At 41.5% G+C, this 5,502-nt stretch overlaps 1 non-coding gene across 1 annotated transcript; it reads left to right on the top strand.

Moving 5' to 3' along the window:
- The first annotated feature begins 4,161 nt into the window (after positions 1-4,161).
- TRNAG-CCC lies at positions 4,162-4,232 on the top strand. The gene has a single exon. It is a non-coding gene; the product is annotated as a tRNA-Gly (tRNA).
- The last annotated feature ends 1,270 nt before the right edge of the window (positions 4,233-5,502 follow it).

Genomic DNA, 5,502 nt, shown 5'->3' with positions numbered 1-5,502 from the left:
TATTTATTCCTGCTCCAAGGTAGGAAGCTGTCTCTTCACAAATTGTGTGGCGCTCAGCACATTATTTGATGTGTTTTTTTCAGACAATTCAGTAACTTCTTCCTTAATTCCTAGGGACATGTTTGTCCTCTGGAGCTTTGGCTGTCTCTGAGAGAGAAAACAACTTAAGAAAATTGAGATCTTGAAGGCATGTTGTATAGGATACCAAAAGATCTTGCTTTAAGCTTGGTTATTCCTACTTACTTTCCAAACAGAAGTAAATCGCAAATCTGTTCTACATTGGTATTAGAAAGGCATAGCAATATGATATTTAATAGAACTGACTAAACTATCTAAAGTTTTAAGCTAATATGAAATCCTTTGAAACTTTTTGAGATGTTGTGCATGACTTAGAAACCAAAGGGATTAAATGAGCACAATTATGTAGGGTATTGTTGCCAAGTGCCTTGGCAATGCTGTTTGGTTTTTGGTTATATATATATTACTTTCTGTCAGCTAATACTTTAAGAATAAGAAAGGTCTTGTTATCCCTACAAAAGCCTGAATTGCACTTGACAAATTGTCTTTAGCCAAATGTTCTTTATAGGAGACGACTGGGAGAAGTCATGCTCAGTCCCAGCAGCTATATCAAACTGAGGGCTACTTACAAAAATATTTTTACCCTGTAGGTGGAGGGATGAACAGTAGTACATATGTGACAGATTGAGCTAAGATGAAGCATCCTTCTACTTCAACTATAACACAAATGGGAATAGCAGGTACAAGCTCTGTGCTATATGCCAAAAGTACATTTACTTGAAGAACTACACTTAATACTGATAAAGCACCCCAAGGAAAATATCCTTGGTACACAACTACGTAAAAAGCTGCAAAGGAAACAGGAGGAGGCTTGTTATGACAAAAATAATAGTACAAAGAGGAAAAGGCACACCCCTGTTTTTCATCTAATGATTTCAGTTTGTAGTAACATGTACAGGTTAATTGAGCACACCCCATCAGTGTTCAGAGTTTAAACTGTAGGAGTTTTAATTTAGGCGTGTAGCTTACAGCTAAATTTTAGGACACTATTGAAAAGATCATCTTTAATTCCATGAATAACCACGAGAGATAGGTGTCTTTGAAGACCTCTACAGGGACAGACTTAAGTGTTCAAACATAAGCAGGGTCTAGATTTTCAAAGGCATCTTCTTCTCTGCAGTGACTATTGACATTTTATTCAAGAGCACTGCTTTGCTCCACTACCATCTACATTTCAGGCATCAGAGCATTGATGGAAGCATGCAGGCTGGTCAAGCAAACTCACCACGCATTGTTAGTAGAACTGGAGCAAATACATTGGTGCAGAGACATACATTTTGTACCTATCCCAGGCATTAACAAAATTATATGTTTATTAACTAATTAATATTACCAGTTTCAAAAATTAGGACCTAAATATCTCAGCCTCATCTGAAACGTGATAATAAACTTGTTCAGTGGTCTTTCACTTCATAAAGTTCCAAATACATAAATGACTGTTGTTATTATATTCCCATGTACTACTCAGCAAGGTAATAAATTTTCTCTCATGGAGTAGAGCTTCAGAGAAAGGAATTACAAAAGAACTAATGAAATGAATTTAACCAGTAGAATTGCACAAGGAGAAAGTATTACTGCATACAAAAGTAGAAGAATCAGGGCTGCAGACTTTATCTCAGATGGTATATTGGACTCTTCTCCTTGGGATGACTTTGTGCAAATAAGGCTTTTGCTTTCTGATAACGTTTTATGGTTTATTTGAAGCATATGGCATATGATAGAGATTAAGTTTTACTTTTCTCAGGAAACATATAGCTGTAAAGTACACTGGCCTAAAGTGTAACTATGTATAGGCATCAAGAGATATCTGACCCTGCATCTTACTACATTGTTTAGTTTTATTTAATTTGCTTTTATTTTCTTTTAGAGTAAGGAAATATAATTGCCACTCCTTTACATGCTTCCCTGTGATGTCAAGTCACAGCAACATAATTTGTAATTAGAGTAGCAAAAGTGGAAGGGATTTATAAATTCAGCTAAATAAGACATATGCTAGTTGCCTCTGGCCTTCTCTTTGAATGATCTACTTGTCCATTTTTAGTCTCTTTCTGTTCCATCCAACAATAGCTCCTGCACAAACCTTTCATGAAGTAATTACCTCAAACCTACACACCCATTCAGAACCAAATGGATATTTTTGACATCTCCCAGCTCCATAAATTCTTGGTGGCAGAGATACCAAAAAGCAGAGGCAATCTGAGTCTCATTTCACTTTCCTTCTAAAGTGACATTAAAATATTAACTTTTAACAAAATATGTTAAAATACTATGAGCCTTAAAACTCTATGAATCTTCTTATTTTCAGGAAGAAATTTCTCATTAAAACAGAAAAGAAGAAAAATGAATTAAGAGAAATAAACAGGAGATGGTGCCACTTGCTTAGAGGAACAATTTTGACATAATGGTAGAGCACAGAGGTACTTAGCTGCCCTGCACTAAGAAGAGTTTTGAGACCATAAAGCAGTTCTGAATTACTACTAGAAATTAGGATAAAATCTATGGATGAGCAACTTACATTGTTCTCAGTTTAAGAGTCTGTCTTCCACAGTTTCCTGGAATTCAGAGAAGATGAAGATGCTCTAAAGCCTTATTTGTTTCCCATGTCCATAGGTTGTTTTTGTAGCTTGTAATTTGCAAGAGAAATACACTTTCCCCCACCCCAACTTTCTCTCTCCAAATTAGATGATACTTTTTTTTGCCCATTTTGTCTGTTTGCAGACAAATTAGATAATCTAGTTTCCAGGGGTTACTCTTCATACTCTTCTATGTACAGGGAGAACTGAAGTGACTTTTGGGAAGAATTAGGATCCTTCCTCTTTCTCACAAAGTCTTGCCATTTAGTAGCTAGATATTCAAATACTCCAAGTTATGAAGGTGTATGTTTAATCATGTTTTAGGTCCAGAAGAATATGCTCTTTCCAAATTGTCTTAACTGAAGACTAATAACCATAAATTCAATTTACTTCAGCAGTTGTTCAGAGGAAATGATGCTCAAAAGCTGCAGTATGACATGGTGAATTTGAACCCCGTAACCCTCCTAAATCATACTCACTTGGTCTTTTAGAGCATAGAACTAAGATTTTCCAACGTGAAATTAAGTTTAAGGAGAAAAAAACCCGATGGTAATTGATGATTATTTCTAAAAATAGTGGTGATGACAAAGTACTGGATTTGAACTACGAAATGTGCTGCTAATCTGGCTTTCTGGCCAAATCTGCACAGAAAAACTTCGGTTTACCTCATATGTCTTTGCTAAAGTCAGTGCTTACTATATTTTGACGAGGAGCTAGGGCATATGCCTAATATACGAGTATTACACAGGTGTCACATTCATCTTGAAATGAGAGATCTTAAGGACAGCTGCACATGACATACACATGACAGGCGCTTAGGGACATGGTTTAGTGGGCATGGTGGTGTTGGGTTGACGGTTGGACTCGATGATCTTAAAAGTCTCTTCCAACCTTAATGATTCTATGATTCTATGACGCGAGAAACTTCAGTGTGAGAAGGGGTAAAAAAGATGTGGGTTTTTTTCATTTTCTGGCCTGTCATTTTCTCTAATAGCAAATATGCTATATGGTCTTTGTACAGAGAAAGGTCTCAGTTCAGAATTTTTTTTCTATATATTATCACAGAATCATAGAATCATTAAGGTTGGAAAAGACCTCTAAGATCACCGAGTCCAACCATCAACCCAACACCACCATGCCCACTAAACCAGGTCCCTAAGTGCCTCATCTACACATCTTTTAAATACTTCCAGGGATGGGGACTCAACCACTTCCCTGGGCAGCCTGTTCCAATGTTTAACCACTCTTTCAGTAAAGAAATTTTTCCTCATGTCTATGCCTATGATGCTGTCACTGAAGTGTTGTGCAGTGAGATGTAGGCTAATCCATGCTGAGCTCCCATCTTCCACAGATGAAGTTACTCAGCTTAATACTAGCTTAAGTGTGTCTTCACAGTGACTGCAATGAAAAGCTTGCCAAGGATCTATTCTTCCTTTTATCATCAAGGGAATATGAATCATAATTAGATTTAGAATTGGAATGGAATTAGAAATCCTTGAGAGGGAATAGCGCACCAGTGGTGTAGTGGTATCATGCAAGATTCCCATTCTTGCGACCCGGGTTCGATTCCCGGCTGGTGCAGCACGGATGGGTGGGCGGCTGCCGCGCCTTTGCAGCTTCTAAGTTAACCGTATCATACAGAGCTACCCCAAAAACGTGGGGGGAAAGGGCTCTCTTTTCTTGTCCCGAGGACTGCCGCTGCTGCAGCCACAGCGGGATGCGAGGGGGGCCCTCGGGGCCCCCCGGCACTATCACCCTGCGCCTTCTGCCAGCACTGCCCCAGAACTCCGCGGCTCCCACGGGGGGGGCCCTCGGGGCCCCCCGGCCCTCTCTCACCCTGCCTTCTGCCAGCACTGCCCCAGAACTCCGCGGCTCCCACGGGGTTGGAGGGCAGCAGGGGATGTAGGTGCCCTTTCCCTCTTGTTGGGGTCTTCTCTGTTGCCTTTTCTGCTCTCTCCTTCCTCCCCCCACCAGCAGGACACCTCCCCCCCTTTACAGACACAGCTGGAGGGTACGGCTGCTCTCAGCAGCAGCAGGAGTTGCTGCTAGAAGCTCTCCTGTGTGCCAGAATGGGAAACGGATCTCTTCCCTACAAGGTTCAAGTTTTTGGCTATTTCTGACTATTTTTTCATGAAAAAAATAATCTTTCTGCAGATATCCACTCCTTCCAGAGAGCTCCGGAGCTGGGCGTGTCTCACACTCCCCGCGCAGGCGGTGGGGCCGGGTATTCATGCCAAGACCTCCTCAGGATTGCTCAGCACGTTGGGGTGCGTGTGGGGCCGGGGGGGCCTTCGCCACCCCCTCCTCTGTGGGCTCTCCCCATCCTTCCCTCGGACATGGCTTGTCCCCCGTGCAAAAAGGAAGTGAGCGACTCCACAGGGAGAGTGAGACTGTCCCCCTCGAAATGGGGTCCACCAGTGCTCAGCTGCCCTGAAGGTGTCCCGAAGAGTCAGCTCCGTGTTGCAGGAGGACTTAGCGGCGCCTGGTTAAGCTGAGCCGAAAATGAAGAGCGAGAGCTGTCCCCGTGAGGAGCCTGGTGGATGCCGGACCCTGGCGATGTCAGCTCGCTGTGGGAGGCAAGCGGGGTCCGGCATCCCCCCAGTTACACAAACCAGAGTGCAGGCACCCATTCGAGGTCTCATTAAAAAGAAAATATAAAAATCCATATAAAACATATACACCCATGTAAAACGTGCATCCATATAAACCATATCCATCGTTATAAAACATACACACCCATATAAAGCATATACATCCATATAAAACACATAAGATCTGAGGAGCTTATAAATAGCCAGTAAAAAAAATAAAATTCTCTATTTCCCTCAAAAGCAGGGAGCAGGGAAGGGAT

Source organism: Aptenodytes forsteri, unplaced genomic scaffold, assembly GCF_000699145.1.
Source record: "Aptenodytes forsteri isolate BGI_AS27 unplaced genomic scaffold, ASM69914v1 Scaffold137, whole genome shotgun sequence".
In the NCBI taxonomy this organism is placed as follows: Eukaryota; Metazoa; Chordata; class Aves; order Sphenisciformes; family Spheniscidae; genus Aptenodytes; species Aptenodytes forsteri.
The sequence above is the reverse complement of the archived record's forward strand: the minus strand, read 5'-3'. Positions and strand labels throughout refer to the sequence as shown.